General features: G+C 45.9%; 1 protein-coding gene across 5 annotated transcripts in view; it reads right to left on the minus strand.

Annotated features, from left to right (window-relative positions):
• Positions 1-9,990, minus strand: part of GPR160 (G protein-coupled receptor 160) — an 82,288-nt gene extending 72,298 nt beyond the window's left edge. For 2 of the 5 annotated variants that reach the window (XR_009351020.1, XR_009351019.1), the window contains exons 1-2: positions 9,960-9,990; positions 9,154-9,263 (exon numbers count right to left, since the gene is read on the minus strand). The gene's annotated coding sequence lies outside the window, so the exon portion shown is untranslated. Of the gene's footprint in view, positions 1-8,735; positions 8,952-9,153; positions 9,264-9,959 lie in introns of those variants that run through there. The other 3 variants (XM_059163510.1, XM_059163511.1, XM_059163513.1) reach the window with 3 other exon arrangements.
• Positions 9,991-19,018: the final 9,028 nt, after the last annotated feature.

Genomic DNA, 19,018 nt, shown 5'->3' on the forward strand with positions numbered 1-19,018 from the left:
CTCTCGCTGCCTCTGCCTGACACTCTGACTGCTTGTGTGTGTTCTCTCTCTCTAACTCTCTCTCTCTGACAAATAAATAAATAAAATCTTTAAAAAAAATAAAAAAAATAGAAATGCCCTCCCAAACCCCACAAAAACCTTACTACTAGACCAACTCTGAATCATTCATAACTTATTTCCAGAAGGAATGGTATGTGTCTATTTGGAAATTGTAACATGCCAAACAGTTAATAAAAATGAGTGGCTAATGATTTAATACTTATTTTTAAATGTTTTAATTATATCATGTGATATATACATATATATTTAACTTCTTTGTGTTATGGAACAGAATCAAACTCATTTACCCTTTGTATATTCATTCACTCATTTCCTCCAAAAATATTTAGGGAAGGCTAAAAATATTTTCCGGGCATCCAACTTCAAATTGCAACTCAATCACAAAAACAATATTGACAGTTTACTTTTTCTTCACATCAGAATCAGAGTGTGCCTTTCAGAACGATGTCTGCTTAACGTGAGTTTCCTCATCTGGTCATGGGAAGAAGTGGTGTCAGACAACCTGACTGTCTCAGACTTCTGAAGCAAAACCACGTTTGGTGCCCACCAAGTCCAGCAGATTCAGGACTAGTAAATGAGGTGGTCATTTCAGGCTTCCACTAACTACACGTCCACACACATACACACACGCAGCTGCTCCCCTCCACCCTGAAGCCACTCACTGGACAGTGGCATCTTTTATAGCTCAGGACTCAGGCTAGGAGGAAGGGACCGCCGCCACCACAGGAAGCCACCACCCTTCCGCTCCCAACCCCCACCTTAGAGGTAGAGCTTAGAGTCTGCTCTCAACCAGGCCTGCAGATGTGATGACGAATGAGGCACGACCTCTGCTCCCCAGAGAGTCTGTCTACAGCACACATGGGCCAGCGCACAGGAGCGTACAGTGTCAGGGTGCTTCCTACACTCCTCTCGTACCTTCTCCAGACCGTTTATAATGTTTGTGGCTTTTGAACCAGTATCTCCACTCCAGGAATTTATCATAAGGAAATAATCAGAGCTGGAGGAAGTACCACAGGAGCAGCCTACATGGGCAAACTTGTAATTGCCTACAAAACACCATCCTGCCCCAAAAGAATCAAAACAACGTAAATGTCTGACAACAGGGAAGTAGTCAAATGAATCATGATGGTCACACTACCTGCAGCCATGAAAGATAAGCTTTGTGGGAAAGCATAGTGGAAAATGCTGACGATATAATGTTAAGTGACAGAAGCAAGCTAAAAGCTGCATGTATCAGGGCTCCGGGGGAGGGGCGTGGCCCAGAGTGGAATTCTCCCTGCTTCCCAAAGATTCTGCTGATCCTGGAATCAGTGTTACTGAGGGGAGTGAGCCCTTGTCCTTAGACAGTCTTACGGTAGGGGGATGGGAGGCTGAAAACCAGTGGTACAGAGAGGACTACCCCAATACTGGGTGAACCGGGAAAATGTACGTATGTACACAGATCGGGGTAATCAGTGCCAGGCCCTCTATGTTTTTGGTAAGACTGTGGCCTTGTAAATCAATACTTCTCAAATCTGTGTGGGTCTTGTTAAAAAATGGATTGTGGAGGTGACTGGGTGGCTCAGCCGATTGAGCATCTGTCTTCGGCTCCAGTAGTGATCCTGGGGGCCTGGGATGGAGCCCAGAGTCCAGCTGGCTCCCTGCTCAGCAGGGAGTCTGCTTCTCCCTCTCCCTCCCTCCACCCCCACCTTCCTGACTCGTGCTCTCAAATAAATAAAACACCTTTTGAAAAATGGATTCCAATTCAATGTCTGGCATGGGCCTAAGATTCTGCATTTCTAACAAGCTTTCAGGTTATGTCTGGCCTGCTGGTCCACGGGAGACAGAAAGACAGACACACACACACACACACACACACACACACACACTGAAGAGCATGGTTAGGGATGGACACATCCTGCAGGACAGCCAAGCTACACTAACTGACTTTCTGGTTGGTCACAGCATGGGCGCATTTACTTTTTACGCCTCCCCTATGCTGAAAATGTATTGCTTTTGTAATCAGAAAGAATACTTTTTACTATTCAAAACCTGGGACCTGGTAATTATTCTCACAGGAGTCCATCCCAAATAATGGGAAACGGAATCAAAAGGTAAAAATCAAAAGGTAAAAATGCGGTCTTTACTCACAACACTTCTAATACCAGATGTGAGGTTTTACACACCAAGCTGTTCTGACACTGCCCAGAGTTAGTGCACAGCCCCAAGGGTGGGTATAAGTCCCCCCAAGAAGGCCGCTCCCATTCCAGACACCAGCCACAAGTCCAGGTTGTCACTTACACTTCTACCAAGCTCAAAACTGTGGGTTTCCACAATGCCCCCCTCGGGTTAACGATTTAGCAGCTCACAGAACTCAGGACTACACTTGACTATTCCTGGTGTATTATAAAGGCTACAATTCAGAAATAGCCGAATGCAAGAGATGCACAAAGCAAAGTGGGAGGACAGCAGCTTCCACAACCTGCTCTGGGCACATCACCCCCAACCCAGCACCTTGAGGTGCTCACCAACCCGAAGCTCTCCGAATCCCAACACCTAGGCACGATTGATTAAGTAACTGGCCCTTAGTGATTAAGAGAACCTACAGCCCCATGGCAGAGGGGGGCGCTTAAAAGCTCCACCCCTCTATCCACAGGGTTGGCTCCTCTGGCAACCAGACCCCCGGGGTAAGAATCCTCTCATTCGCATAAATGCCTTTATAATGGAAAGGAGCTTATTCTGAATAACAAAGGGCACTCCTCTCGTCCAGAGCTCGGTACCAGAACTGGGATGAAGACTGAGTGTATTAATTTCTTATAATATTGCAGAATCAAAGGTTTATGTATGGGCAACTTAGAATGATACACAGTATCAAAAAATAAGCACTCATCTAGTTCTCTAATATTAAGAGAATAGCTCAAAAAAGGTTGAAAGAGCATGTAATTACTACATACTGTATTTGTAATGACATGAAAAAAAGCAATGGGAAATTTTAATCACAGTATGAGAACTTTGTTAAAATGCTAACATAAAATGAATTAAATGTTTATAACATGTTAAAATCATTATTTTTTTTAAAAAGCAAAACAACAAAACTGGCCAGAAACAGGTCAAAATGTTCATGTCTTTGGGTCCTTGAATAGTGGGGGTAATAGAAGATTTTTTTTTCCTTTCACCTTTCAAGGATAAAATAAGATGGAAAGAAAGGAGCTTGCGAGTGATTAGGATAAAGGGATCCAAGGGTACCCAGGGAAAGTGGAGGAGGCGTTGGACGGAAGCGCATACAAGGGCAGGTGACAGAAAGCAGGCTTGGGGGCTTATTAGCTGGGGGGTGGGGTGCGAGTGTGGGCTGTGAGAGAACTCACTGGAACACCTGGCTGGGAGTGGAGGGAGAGAAATGGGAGGAGAAGGACACCGGGTTTAGTCAGGCAGGCTGGATGGCTGAAGCTACAAGTCTGGATATGGGCTGGGAGGAGGAAGGGGTCCAAAAGCCCACTCCCTTTCTCCCTGACCCCAGCTGGCACTCCCACGGAGAGCTCTGGGCAGAAGCTGTCAACAGGGGAGCCACTGCCTCCGAAGGCTGGAGGATGCTGGCTGCACCACTCTGCCTCCTTGGGCACAATGGATGCCTTGTGATTCCTAGGAACACCCCAACTATCATTCTCTCCCTTTCCCTCCCCAGGATGTCATGCCTCCTTAGAATTCCTTGAGGGCGTAGGGAATACACACTCACCTTGACCTCCTCTAATAAAGCCCTGCTGCGTTCCCAGCCTGATCCTCACTTTGCTTTTGGTACCTCTCCTGACAGGCAACAGAAAAGAAGACCAATAAATCTGCACCACCGCCTGATGATCAAACTAGACAGCTCCTTTTAAAAATGCAAAATACTATGGAAGTATTAGTTAACAGCATCTTCACTCCTTCTCCAAGCTAAAGGATAAACCTGCCAGTGAACCCGCTCTATGATTTCACCGCTCGAGAGAAGCAAGTTGGACACACGGCTTCACTGTACCTGTATCAGGATTTCACAAAATTGTTGTAAGCCTCTCGGGACACTCCTGTGAGACACACTGATCCCCAGCTGACGGAGGGAGAGGCACTGGTAGCATAGCACCCTCCATCTGCCCCAAGCCGCCACAGAAGGTGGTAGAGGTGGGGCTGGGACTCCTGTGTCCATCCCCCTAGTCCACGCTAACATCAATCAGCCTGTTCTTCCACCATAGGATGAAGTCTGCACCCACATGGAACGCCAGGAGATTCCATCTCTTTTCCAGAGTCAGCGCAGGTTTTAATCCCCCAACAACAGAGCCAAAGCTCAGGGTTGACCGCCATGGGCCCGGGCCTTACTCTTCCAAAGCTGCTGCTGCACCAGACACGCTGTGAGCATTTGTCATGGAGAACCTTTCTCTAAGGCCACAAGTCTGCTCAGATGGGCAGCCCTTGGCTCACTCTGAAAACAGAAGGGTCAGAGCTGGGAACCATCTCTCCCCCATAGCCTGCTTTCTAAAGCCATGGGGGGAAATCCTGCAGAAGTGAAGGAGGCAGGGCTCTACCAACAACAGTAAGAGCTAACCCCCAGTGAATCCTTATATTGTAAGGCTCGATGTGCCATGGAATCCACACAGCCCTACAAGATGGGGATTATTATTACTGCCGTTCCACACAGGAGAAAGCCGAGGCTCAGAATGGTTTAAAAAAAAATCGGTCAAGGACACACAGCTAAGTAACAGAAGAACCAGAAATAAATCCTGCCATCTGGCAACAGTCCACATGCAGGATCGCTCTGCCTCACCTCTGTTAGGTCTAGCCAATACCAAGCAGCCCGCTTTCCCTTGCATCTGTCTGTGCGACCCGGTCTTAGTAATCTCCTCTCTTGTGGGAGCATGCACCCACAAGCTTGAATCCAAGTTCTCCTGGAAGGGTGCAATCAACTGGGTATTCCAGCATATCCCAAACACCTCAGTCTCTAAACTTGTGTCTTTCAACTAAACAAGGCTTTCTACTTACAGCCCTCATTCGTTCTTTTCTGTCACCTAAGGTATTATATACGTGCACCAATAGTTCTAGTGACAAAGACCACAAAACATCACTTGACATTTCCTTGAAACCACTCCACAAGGTTCCATTTGTGATGTTATTTTCTCTTCCTTTTCAACCCCCTCAACCTCCAAGATCTATGAACACTTGGACTTCAGGGAAAGGAAACACAGATCAAAACAGAAGCTTCAACTGTAACGAAACTGCGGATACAGACAGAGGAGAGAATACCTGTTTCATGACCCTTTACTAAAAGTTTCAAGAGGAAGAAATTGGGCCATCCTTTGTCTCCTATCACAGAAATCTCTCAAAGGCTGGGCTGTGAGCCTCTCAGTTCCTTATTCCTGTAAGAGCTCTCAGACAGGGCTGGGTCTAAGCAGCATGCAGGAGTAGATCTGTCCCAACCTGGCCAGGGAACGGAGGGTGGGGAGTACCCTTGCAAGTCCTCGGAACCCTCAGAGCAGCTCAAGAGAGCCAATGCACAACCTCGAGGATCTGTGTGGATCCCAGTGACAGGCTGCTTAAAGGAAGGAGGGCTTCTTGGTGCCCCATCCCCACGGAACACCCTGGGGACCCCCAAGGTGCACAAGACCCATACTCCTACTCACAGTTAGTGGTGTGGATATTGGGGGCATTCCTTTTCTCCACTGTGGCTTGCCCATACATACAACACTCCATCTGTGTTGTAGAGCAATGGTAGGAAATTAAAGTTCTATGTGATAAGCCCAGCAGGCAGGGTGCAAGGAAATGACATACCTTGTCTTCCTGTGACATGCAAACACTGCAGAGAAAACAAGACTCTTCATTCCCTCAAGTGAGTATGTGCTTTCCCATTTTTCTTGGAACAAGAGCCTTTCGACCTATTTCTGTTATCCCCTTTTGGACAGACAAATCCACAGAAAGACTGCTCACTATGGGAGAATCGCAGGCACGCTGGGGCCCCGCCTCAAGATGGTGGGCATCTCAGGGAGCAGAGGAGACCAAGGGAACCGGGGCATGCTACTCTGCTCCAGGGAGGAGGCTGCTCCAGGTCTGCCTCTGCGAATCCCTGGGCACAGAACAGTTCAATTTCCCAATTCAAAACACCGGTTCAGTTTTGACTCTGCTGGCCTGGCTTGATAAAACAGCTGATGTATGAACATGGCCCATGCCCCGAGTTCCTAACCAAGGCAGCTGAAAGCAGTCAAAAGACGGCTTGCCTACAATGACTGACCACCTCGGGTGTGGCACTCAGGTGTCTGCAAAAGGCAGTGTGGACAGCACAGAGGCTGGAGAATCATGTAAACGTTATGATCTAACAGATGTGAGTTTGAATCCTGGCTCTACCCTTACTAGCTGCAAGGCCTCAATTGAACCATTAACCAACTCTCTTAGCTCTAATTTCATCTGCAAAATGGGCTAATACCCAATTCTGAGACACGTGTGAGACTTAACGTGTGTGTGTGTGTGTGTGTGTGAAGACTACCACGAACCCTTCATAAATGCCACATTTCCTTCCCCCATATTTCTAAAGAAACAACTTGGCCAAGTCTTAGCTTCTTTAGATTTCACGGTCCTCATCTGTTGGAAAGGAGAATCAAGCTCCAGCAGCTCTGTTCTATCCCCACAGGAAGGCATGAAGTGGTGCAGATGAAAGCAGGGTGCTTAAAAATCAGGTTGACCTGATTGCCAACACCTTTTCCTTTCATTTCAAGGCCAACAAAGCACTAATTTGCTTCCCTAATATGTTTCTACCCTTCCATAACGAGATGCAGGGAAAAGACGCAATCACAAGTGTGGTCATTCCTTACAATGGCTATTAGCAATCAACTCCTCAAGGCTGAATCCCCCCCACCCTCACAAAGAAGCCAGGAAACATTATTAGGTCACTCACTGCGTGGTCACTTAAGAGCCCAGCAAGTTTGTTTTTCTCTCTCCATGCTCTTGTTTTAGGGAACTGAGGTAGAATATAAAGTCACTTACCAGCTGCAGCTTTCTTTTACCCACACACCAAAAAAACAGCCACAGGCCAAATGACTCCACTTAAGTATCATCAAGAATTCACTATGACATTTTCCAACTGTAAGGGGATTTTTGTCAGCTCTCTTTTCCCACACCCTGTGAGAAAACTGGAACATGCTTTGGCATTTCCTGCATGGACTGACTGACAGCATCTTTACAACTTTTTTCCACTGGTGGACCCACACCAGCAAGGGCTAGGCTGATCTGGCACTTCAACTTTCAATGACCACAGTATCATCTACTTAATTTTTCTCTTAACAGCAACGAGGCATTAAAGTCAGTTCCGCTGAAGCTACTAAGAAATGTAGGTTTATCTTTCAGGAGTATGCCCCCCCAAATTTTAACATCCCCCTCACGCAATCACCACATTTCCAAATTACTAATCAAGCATGACAGAATGAGTAGAATTGTATGATAAATCTAGAAGGGAAAGAATGAGCAAGCTGGAAGAATATATAGATATTACTGCCCAGGTCCCTCTCCTTCAATGTGGTTCTTGGAAAGCAAAATTAACAGAGCCCAATATTTTAGAAGTCAATTCTTTGCTAAATATTTATACATCATGATGCCTGAGGCTAACAAGGTGAAAAGGCCAATACAAACAGATAAGATCTCTTTATCAGGCAATAAGTACATCCCCACTCACCCTGTGATTTTTTTTTTTTTACAACATATACCTTTTATTGATGTATACCATGCTTCCAGAAGCATACACAAATCTTTTTAAGATTATATTTATTTATGAGAGAGAAAGCGCAGAGAGAACATGGCGGGGGTTGGTGTAGAGGGAGAAGCAGCTCCCCGCTGAGCAAGGAGCCCAGGGAGATGGGGGGGCTCCATCCCAGGGCTCTGAACTCATGACCTGAGCCAAAGGCAGAAGCTTAACCCACTGAGCCACCTAGGCACCCAGTATACACAAATATCAAGTGGGTAAGTCATGTGTTTATTACTCTGAGCTTTATTTGATGAGCATAACTTGGGAAAAAATTTGGGTAGTTCAGGAAAACTGCTAACACATCTTACACAACCTGTCTGTTGGCACAACTCAATCCCCAGCTTGCTAATACCCTCTGTATGAAAAGAGCTGACCCAGCATCTACCTGCATCAACTTGATCCCCTCAACTCTGTCACACTCAGCAACACCCAATGCCTACTGAGCAAAAAAAAAAAAAAAAAAAAAAAAAGAAAGAAAAAGATAATAATAAAGCAGCACTGCAGCAGGGAGAAAAAGAAGACTTTTTAATGAGTCCAGAGAGGCAGACTTTACACCTGATTTACAAAAAGTGAGGGTCTGTGGAAGGCCTGCAATCTAGAAACATCAGAAGTGCTTTCCAAACCTACTTTCTGCACAACATCTTCCACTGGTGGTGATGGTGTTACTTTGAAAGGAAAATGCCAAACATACCAAAGTAGAGACAATAGTGTGAGGAATTCCATCCTGTACCCTTCATCCCAGCTAGTGACAGTTCGCAGCCCATCTCCTTTGGAACTCCCTCCCACCCCTTACTTTTGTGCTTTGCAAAACTAAATTATTTGGAAGCAAATCCTCCACCTGTATTTCAATTTCAGTATGTATTTCTAAAAGATAAGGTTTTTTAAAAAAATCATAACACCATTACCAAAAATAACAAAAATAATCTTAATACTATCAACTAACCAGTAAAAAGTCCTTATCAGCTCAATTTTTGGTGAACTTTTCCCCTTCAAATCAGGATCCAACCAATGTTCGCACACTGCATTACTGTGTCATGTCTCTTCAACAGTGTTTAAACCGCAGGTTCCCCGTGGCCGCGATTCTCAGAGCGGCCAGGCTGATCGCTATTGGCAATTCCCAATAATTCCATACCGCGGATACCACAAAAAGATTCCAGTCCTAGAGGTTCGTCAAAGAAATCAGGCACGTATATTAAGCAGACGTTTTTACAAATTAAATAAGTTACCAAAAAAATCTGAAAAGCAAACGCGAAACGATTTGACCTGAGCAATTATTAGCAATTCTCAGAGCCAAACACTCAATCACGTGCCCTTTGCGATTCTGATCCGTGTAGGTTTATCTCTGCACACCCCCGCCTTACCCGAGTCATCTGCACGTCTTCGGCCTGCGGGACCTTCCTCCGCGGGCTGTGTCCTTGCGGTCGCCTCTGGAATTCCGGGGTTCGGCCCTGCCGCCACCTCCTGGGGCCACCTGCTCAGGTGAGAAAAAGAGAGCTTCAGCCAACCAGTTCCGGAGGGCAGTCCCAGGTTACTGAGGGAGACTTTTGAGCCAGCCAGGACAGAACCAACCGAACAAACAGCCCCGCAAAATCCTTGAGGCTTAATCCCAGTGCCCGGCGCGCGGGGGCACAGTCCCCAACGACGAAGGGCGAGGAGAGGGGTCGCAGGGTCCGCCCCAGCGAACTCACGTGCGTCTGTGTCCGTGACTGATTACACCCACCTTTGGGTGCCAGAAGAATGAAACTTACAGACATCATTTCTGAAACGTCACCTATTTGATAATGTTTAAAAAGCTGTCTCCACTGGAAACGCAGGGTGCGAGTGTCTGGCCAGCCCAGGCCACCGGGTTCCATCCCCGCACCCCGAGGCCCCAGACCCACGACTGCCCGCCAGCGCAAAGGCTACGCGATAACCGCCGCCCCCCCCCCCCCCGCCCAAGCCCAAGCACTCAGGCTCGGGCGTCTGCAGCTTTCCGCCAAGGGCCCCCGCCCCACTCCACGATCTCTTCAGTGGTGGAGAAACCCCAGCCTCTGAATCCGAGGGAAATTCGTCTCCCTCCCTGACGCGCACGGCGCCCGCCTGAGAAGCCGCAGGCAGCGCGGGTGCAGCCGACCGCCCCAAACCCGAGGCGCGCCAGCAGCGGCGAACCGCCGCCCGTCGCACTCACCCGGCGCGGCGGGGCTCCGGATCGCGCTCCGCGTCCCCGGCGCTGGGCGCGGGACCAGACACCTGCTGCGCCCGGCCCCAGGTAACCGCCGGGAGAGGGGCGGGAGCTCCGCGCGCTGGCCGGGCTCCGCCCCCAGCGCTCCCAGGAGGAGGAGCGGAGTAACGAGCGTAGCCCCCGGGGACTCTGTTGGGACCCCGCCGCCGCTAGGCCCGCTCCGACCAGGAAGTGCGGGCGTCCGAGCCGGGCAGCCTTTGAGCGCACGCCCCGTTGCGCCCCCGGCGGGAGGCTGGCCGGAGGGGCGCCGCCTGCTGGCGGGGGGAAGAAAGGCGATGGAGGATGGGGAGAGCGGGAGCTGCCCGCCGCTCAAGAGAGACCTTTTCCGCGTACCCGGCCTTGAGAACCCAGCCCCAACCCAAGGAGCTCCTGTATCTGCAGGGTGGGCGGGGGCCATGGGCAGTTGTCTCCAGATGAAGGTACACACAGGGTAACAGACCCTGAAACATGCATGCCACTAGACAACGGCCGGTAGGGCACTATGAATTCACTTTTTATATAAAAATCTGCAAATAGCACATTTGCAAATAATACAATTATATTACATTGTTTTTTTTTTCGCCAACAACGGTGCTCAAATGTTGATTTTATCCAGTAAGTATTTGTGGAGCACCTACACCTTGCCAGTCGTTTAAACGTTTAAAATGTGGCACAATTTCCTCCTCGTTTTCCTTCAGAGCCTTGAAGGAGGGGCGTGGCCTGAGCCTTCCCAATTTCTCAGAGAGCCTGCGCCGGCTTTACAAGGAGTCTGGGAAACGCCCGCCAGAGGGCGCAAGAAGAACCCCGTGGTAGAAGTAAGTGTGTGCCGCCGAGGGAACCCAAGACCTCCCCCGAGAAGAATTCCTGAAGGAGGGGAGAGGTGAGCTGTCACGAAGGACTGCAGGGTAGGGGCGCCGGGGTGGCTCAGTGGGTTAAAGCCTCTGCCTTCGGCTCAGTTAGGATCCCAGAGTCCTGGGATCAAGCCCCGCATCGGGCTCTCTGCTCGGCGGGGAGTCCGCTCCCTCTCTCTCTGCCTGCCTCTCTGCCTACTTGTGATCTCTGTCTGTCAAATAAAAATCTTTAAAAAAAAAAAAAAAAAAAAAAAAAGACTGCAGGGTTCATTGGGCAGTGCAGTGTTCCAGCCGGGACCCCACCGAGAGCAAAGTAACAGCCGCCGTCCGTGGAGTGTAGGTAAGACAGGAGCTGGGCACGCATCACTTGAAGCGAAGCTCACAGCCCCACAAGGCAGGGCTGTCCCTCCTCCAAGAGCGAAATGAAGACTTGGCCGGCGACGGCGTTGGGACGTGGTGACTTTGAGGCTAGCCCACCCTTTCCAGGCCAGCCCGGCAGGCGGGACTTGTCTTCCGACGCCCCCCAGCATCCCCGGTAGCCCCGAGTGCCGGCTGCTCTCCCTCCGTTCCCAAGGCCTGGGTCCGCAACTGCCCTCAGACCCCTCCGGTCGGGAAGAGGTGCCCGACCTCGCGGCTGTGCACGTGGGACTCCTTCCCAAGGGGAGCCCCGTCTCAGGGGCCTGGGGAGGGACGGAGGCAGAGCCCCGGGTCGCTCCCCCAGCCCCCCAGCATCTGCTCTCTCCCTCCATAAGAACAGAGCTGAGCTGAGCCTGGGACCGCTTAGAACAAAGACTACGTTTCCTTGCCTCTCTGGCAACAATATTCATCGACAGGGGTGCCCGGAGCCCCCAGAATCCACTTGACGCAGCAGCACTTCAGAGACGACTAGCCCTCCCCCAGCATCTCTGATGTGTCAGATATTCTTCACGGGGCAGACTTCGCGGTCTTCCTTCCTGCTATCCGCTTCCCCGACCTTTCTTCTGAGAGACCCACATTTTGTTCAGGGAGGCAAAGAGGGAAACGCTCATCTTCCCAGAAGTCCTTGCGAGGCAGTCCCAGGACTTGATTCAGGCCACGGGGATGCAGGAGGAAGTTGCCTAACACATCTGAGATTTTACCTTCCTAACATCGCCTCGGTGTTTCCTTCCCGCTGTGAGGTGCTTCTGAGGTTGGAGGAGGGGCGGCTGCGTTAGGACCGCAGGGCGACACACCAGGGGTGTGGTCTCGAGCAACTGAATACAATCCTAATGGATACGCTATTCTTTCCCAAGAATAAACGTCAAACATCAATCCTGATTAATACTCTGCCTAATACAGAGTAGTAATAGCAGTAATAGTAGTAATAGGAGAGTAGTAATAGCAAAGGAGGACTTTGGGCATGAAATAGTCCAAGTATGAGTTTCAGCTCTTCGGTTTTTTTTGTTTTTTGTTTTTTTAGCTAGCCACTTTGGGCAAATTTGTGAACTTAGATTTTGTAAAATTAGAAGTCATAAAAACACATAAACACACACACAAACACAAACCCCCCCAAATCCATAAAAACACAAAAAACCCCAGAGGTCATAAAAACACATAAAAACCCACAAACATAAAAACACAAAATTAGGAGTCATAAAAACATAAAAACATACACACACACTCAAAATGCAGTGCCTGGCATACAGTGAGTGATTAATAAACTATCATTGAGATATTGGGATGATTCTTATCTAATGGTTTTTAGTCTCCACTAGATGGATACCTAGCCTTCTGTAGATTCAGAATCACGTATTCACTTTCCAGTTTCATCCCTTACACAAGCTTTTTTGCCTATTCAGATTTTAGATGCTTTGTAACAGCAAAGCCAATCCTTAAGTAAAAAACTTCACTTGTCTAGTATCTTGTTTCCTCAATTTCTAGCCTATACCTACTGTACCAAAAATTGTTTTTAAAAAATAAGAATAGAGAGATACATGCTGGCTTAGTCTGTAGAGCTTGCCACTTTTGATCTGGTCATGAGTTCGAGCCCCACCTTGGGCCTAAAGTTTGCTTAAAAAAATTAATTAAAAATAAAAACATGAAAGAATAGAAACGTGTGTTTTGTAGTGACTAGTCATGAATTACTGGTACCCTAGTTTGACAAATACAGGTGCATATTTGACTCTTTCTAAAACAAGAAACTCTAATTTCAATGCTTCTAAGTTTGCAGTTTTAACTACCAAACAAAATGTTTTAATGGTCCAAAAACTTGCTTTTGTTCAAACTGCATCATATCCCTCTTTGCTGACGTTGAATAACATTAAAAATTAGTATTATTGGGTCACCTGGGCGGCTCAGTGGGTTAGCCTCTGCCTTCAGCTCAGGTCATGATCTCAGGGCCCTGGGATCGAGCCCCACATCAGGCTCTCTGCTCAGCGGAGAGCCTGCTTTTTCCTCTCTCTCTCTCTCTCTGCATGCCTCTCTGCCTACTTGTGATCTCTCTGTGTCAAATAAATAATTAAAATCTTTTAAAAAATGAGTTATTCACTTAGATTTTTACTTAAAAAATATACATGCTTTCAACTACTACTTTTTTTTTTTTTTAAGATTTTATTTATTTATTTGACAGAGAGAAAGAGATCACAAGTAGAGATCTGAGCAGAGAGCCAGATGCGGGGCTCGATCCCAGGACCCTGAGATCATGACCTGAGCTGAAGGCAGAGGCTTATCCCACTGAACCACCCAGGCACCTTATTGCAGGTTTTTTTCATTTAAATTTTAGGTAGTTAACATACAGTGCAATATTGGTTTCTGGAGTAGAATTCAGTGATTCATCACTTACATACAACACCCAGTGCTCATCATAACAAGTGCCCTCCTTAATTATTTTTTATTTTTTACTATTATTTTTATTGGGGGGAGGGGCAGAAGGAGAGGGAGAGAGAATCTTAAGCAGGCTCCACACCCAGCATGGAGCCTGTTGCAGGGCTTGATCTCACAACCCTGAGATCATGACCTGAATGGAAATCAGATGCTTAACTGACTGAGCCATCCAGGCACCCTGTAGTTTTTAAGTTAAAAATTTACCATAATTTGAGGGGGCACCTGGGTGGCTCAGTGGGTTAAACCTCTGCCTTCAGCTCAGGTCATGATCCCAGGGTCCTGGGAACAAGCCCCGCATTGGGCTCTCTGCTCAGCGGGGAGCTTGCTTCACCGCTCTCTGCCTGCCTCTGCCTACTTGTGATCTCTCTCTCTGTCGGGTAAATAAATAAAATCTTTTTTTAAAAAATACCATAATTTAACCTGCCTTCTATTACTAGACATTTAGGTTATTTTTAGTTTCTCTCATCACAAACAACATTGCCTTGAAAATCTTAGTCCCCACACTTTGGTCCACATTAAGCTGACCACGTCTCCCCACTCCACTGCTACCTCCCCATTCTGCCATCTCCAGGCCACCATCCATCTGTTGACTGGATTATTTGAAGAGCCTCCTGAATGGCTCCCTTACCCTGCTTCCTTCCCTCTCTCTTTGCCTGCCTCTCTGCCTACTTGTGATCTCTGTCAAATAAATAAATAAAATTTATTTTTTAAAAATGTTCTAAAATGTCAGGTCAGATATTATCCCTCTCTGCTCAAAACATCCTGGGGCTTCCTTCTCAAATTCAGAGAGAAAACCAGTCTCTGCAATGGACTATAAAGCTATACTGTCTGCCCCCAATTCCATTACCTCCCTGAACTGTACCCCACTCTGTTCCAGCCACACTAGCTTCCTTGTAGCTTGTCTAATTTTTTATGTGCTGTGTATGCTTCTGCCTCAGGGCCTTTGCACTTGCCATCTCCTCTCTCTTAACTCTCTTCTTCCAAATACCATAAGACTTCATCTTTTACCTCCTTCAAGTCTTTACTCATAGGCATGTCTTCCCTGGCCACAAATTACTAAATGCCCAAGATATCCTGGTTCCCTTTCATTTTCCTTTCCCCTTAGCACTTCACCTTCTAACATGCTGTATCTTTGAAGTGTTTACCTACTTTACTGTCTGTTATGCCTCCATCCTTCTACCTTAAGCTGTGAGCTCTGAGAAGGTAAGGATTTTTGTTGTTGAGAGTAGGGATTTGTTTCGTTTATTGAAGTATCTCTAGCACCTAGCAGTTTTCAGGATAGACTTGTTGAATGAATGAAATATGTAAATATGTAAATAAATATTTAAATATGTAAGAGAAGTTCCTAGAATAGAAGTACAATTTCTGGGTCATGGGGATTTATGCTCAATTTTCATCTACACTTCCAAATTGCCCTTTCAAAAGGTTGGAACAACATTCCTACCAACTGAGCACTGGTTTCCACTCACACTCACCGCTTTGATCACATACCTGTCTTTCTTCAGTGTTATTTATTTATTTATTTTTAAAAGATTTTATTTATTTATTTGATAGACAGAGATCACAAGTAGGCAGAGAGGCAGGCAGAGAGAGAAGGGGAGCAGGTTCCCCGCGGAGCTGAGAGTCTAATGTGGGGCTCGATCCCAGGACCCTGGGATCATGACCTGAGCCAAAGGCAGAGGCTTTAACCCACTGAGCCACCCAGGCACCCCTCTTCAGTGTTATTTAAAGGGCTTCTCAGAGAGAGTCTTAATGACAAACAATGGAATCCATTTTAGCTAATGTAAGTAGAAAAATAATTTTTTTTATAGGGAAATCCACAGAATCTCAGGGCAGACCAGAGAGCCAAATGCACCTCTGCAGACAGGAACAATGCCAAATTGTACCTTGGTGACTGCACCCACAAACACCCCACTGCTGGTGCCTCTGGGCCCAGATGTTTAACTTGCTAGACCACCTGTCTGATTTAATAATTCTCGCTATTGATTAGTTTGATATTTAAAGGATTCATTGCTCACCAATGATCCACTAAGGTAGTGTCTTTCCCATTCTTAAATTCTTTATCTCACACTGTCTTTTGATTTTCTTGATTTTGCAAGTAACTTTTCTGAGAAGAGTTGATGCATCAATGCCGTATTTTGAGTCACCTCTCCTTATATCTATCATCTCAACTCATTGTCTTTCCTTTACCTCGGCCTTCTCTATTTTCTCAAGCCCATCTTCCAAGTCATTGATTCTTTTTTTTTTTTTCCCCCCAAACATATCTGCACTTCGTACCATTTCTGTTGTGGTTTTCACTCCCAAAATGCTTTCAATGTTACATCTCATTTCTTTTCCTGGTGGATGCCATTTTACTTCATCTTCCTCTCTGACCTCTCATATCTCTTCCTGAAGCCCTTGAATCATAGGCTCAGTGAATCATACGTTCTTTTTAAATTCTTTGAGGGAAGTATTTTTCTTAAATATCCTACCATATGTGTCTCTTTCTTTCAGTTGTGCTGATATGACTTAAGTCGTACTTTCTGTGTTCGACTCACCTCCAGATGTGAACAGTTATGCCTGGGTCTGGTGTTGTTCAAAAACAATTTGGAGAGGATCAGTGTAGTGAGCTGGCATAGAGGGCAGCTTCAAAGTGAAAATATGGCCTCAGATTGCTCATGCCAAGTTATCTGTGTTGTCCTTGTTCTGAGTGGGTCTGGTCAGCCCCTGCCAAGCCAGCTTTGGTCTCCTCTTCCTTCTTCTGACCGCCAAGCAACTTTAATAGGTTAGAACACAGGTTTCAGAGAAAATTAAAATGATTCAGGTATTCAGTTTTATCATCAGCTTTACTTTCCTCTCTGTCCACAATTCTGTGGCTTTGGGGTTTGTTTTTGCTTTTAATGGTTAACTTCCATGGTGAAGTACACATGGGCAAGGCATAATTCTAAGTGTCTTACAATCGATATTCCCTGATTGAAGTCTTCCAACTATGCTCAATTTTATGATCCCCATGTTACGGCCGGAAGCACAGAGAGATGAAAGAACTTGCTCAAGCTGCATGATGTACAGAACAGAGCAGGGTTTGAGTAACCAGGGCCACTGCACTTTGCCATCCTTGTAAACTCACTATAACCTTGCTCAAGATCTGAAGAACCACATTTCTTCATTGTCTGGGTTTTAGATGTTGTAGTTATTTCCTTCTTTTTGGATGGACTTGTCTGAGTTTTTTTGTTTTTTGTTTTTGTTTTTGTTTTTTTAAGAGATTTTATTTATTTATTTGACAGAAAGAGAATACACAAGCAGGGGGAGCAGCAGACAGAGGGAGAGGGAGAAGCAGGCTCTCCACTGAGCAGGGAGCCCAATATGGGACCCAAACCCAGGACCCTGGGATCATGACCTGAGCCAGAGGCCGATGCCTAACCAACTGGGCCAACCAGGTGTCCCTAAGTTTTTTTATGTTGCATTTTCTTTTGTTCATCTCAGTAGATTTCCTGGAGAAGCCCAGCTATCCATAATATACTTCAACTTTTACCAGAAATCTTAATAGCACTTTTTTCAAGTAAATTGCCAAGTGGCTGTTGCCTCTGCTGCCCTGGGATCTTTAGGGCTACTCTGTCCAGTACAGTAGCCACTAGTGTACATATGGATCTTAAGCCCTTAAAATATCAGTGATTCAGATAATAAAATCTCATTTTTCAGAGATATGCTTTAGCTGCATAAAGGAAAGAATGTAAAACACTTTCATAATTTTGTATATTAATACCATATTGGAATGATAATATTTTATAGATATTGGGTTAAATGAAATAGAGAATTAAAATTAATTTCACATGTTTCTTCTCCTTACTCTTTACAATGTGGCTACAGAATGTGTGAAATTATACCTGTGGCTCACATTATATTTTGATTGGATAGTGCTGCTCTAGGGGCCCCTTTCATGAAGTAATGGTTTAAGCAAGACAGGGAGGCAGTATGGATCCACAAATAAATGACTTAATTACATTGGTGGTGAACATGCTGGAGGGGAAGAACAAGAGGCACAGGTGGTATGTTCAGGAACCTTGACAGGTAACCCACCATATTCCCTTGTCCACAATCAAAACTTTGCCCCTGGGGTGCATTCTTGTCTGCCTCTGCAAACACCACCAATAATCCATGCCAGTCTTCCCATGTTTTTTGTGCTCTGAATCACACAACTTTTTCCTCTTTCTTGTTCCTTTTCCCCCAAGTATCTTGCTGACCAAGTCATGTTTATTTATTGTTTTGATTCCATGCATTCTACATTTTACCAGCAGAACATAGCATTCAGAATATTCCCAAACATGTTGGCTTTCAACACAAGAGGGGTAGAAAGTCGATGGCAATATAAATGGAACAGAATGGTTATTAGTTGGTCACAGTTGAAGCAGGGTTATGGGTACAAGGGGGTTTATTATATTATTTGGACTACTTTTGTATATGATGGAAAATTTCCTTAATAAAAAATTAGAAACAAATTCCCAAGTATGCATAATTAATACAAAATCATTTTTCATGGCTCAGAGAGTACACACGTAATTTACTCTAACAATTTCTCCCTTTTAAAATACAATCAATTTCCTCTGGGTCAGAACCCATTGGTAGGAAATAAGCAGACAAGATCTACTGCACAATGAAGGAAACAAGTAGAGCTTTCAATTTGGCTGAGAAGACAGGCTAAGTTCATAGCAGGCAGTGTCTTTACAACTTGCAAGTTTCTAGTTTATATTTCTTAACAGGAAGGATTTGGTACAAAGTCCAAATTAAGGGATGCCTGGGTGGCTCAGGAGGTTAAGCTCAGGAGGTTAAGGAGACTTTGGCTCAGGTCATGATCCCAGCGTCCTGGGATCAAATCCCGTATTGGGCTCCCTGCTCAGCAGGAAACCTGCTTCTCCCTCTGCTTACCTCTCTCTCTCTCCCTGACAAATAAAAATCTTAAAACAAAACAAAAAAACCCAACCAAAGTCCAAATTCAATGATTAGAGCTTGGGCCCACAGGAAACTGACCTTATCAGTAACAGGTTTTCAACAGCTGCTGTTTTCCTGTGAAAGTGTGTACACATAGCTCAGAAACCAGGACACCAAGTAGAAACCATGGATGAATTGGAAAGTGTCCTTTATTTTCTTGCAGCAATACTCAAAGATTGCTTGTCAGGCCCAGCAAAGAGTGTCAGGGGCCGCACTCTAGAGTTGGACTCCCCAGTTTCAAATCCTGGGTGACTTAGAATTATCTAAGCTTTTAATGTCTTTGTAGTTAAAAAAAAATCAGCAAAATGGGAATAAAGCATATCTCAAAGGGTATTATAAGGATTAAATGACATCATGTGTGAAATATGC

The sequence above is a fragment of the Mustela lutreola genome, chromosome 2, assembly GCF_030435805.1.
Source record: "Mustela lutreola isolate mMusLut2 chromosome 2, mMusLut2.pri, whole genome shotgun sequence".
NCBI classification, from domain to species: domain Eukaryota; kingdom Metazoa; phylum Chordata; class Mammalia; order Carnivora; family Mustelidae; genus Mustela; species Mustela lutreola.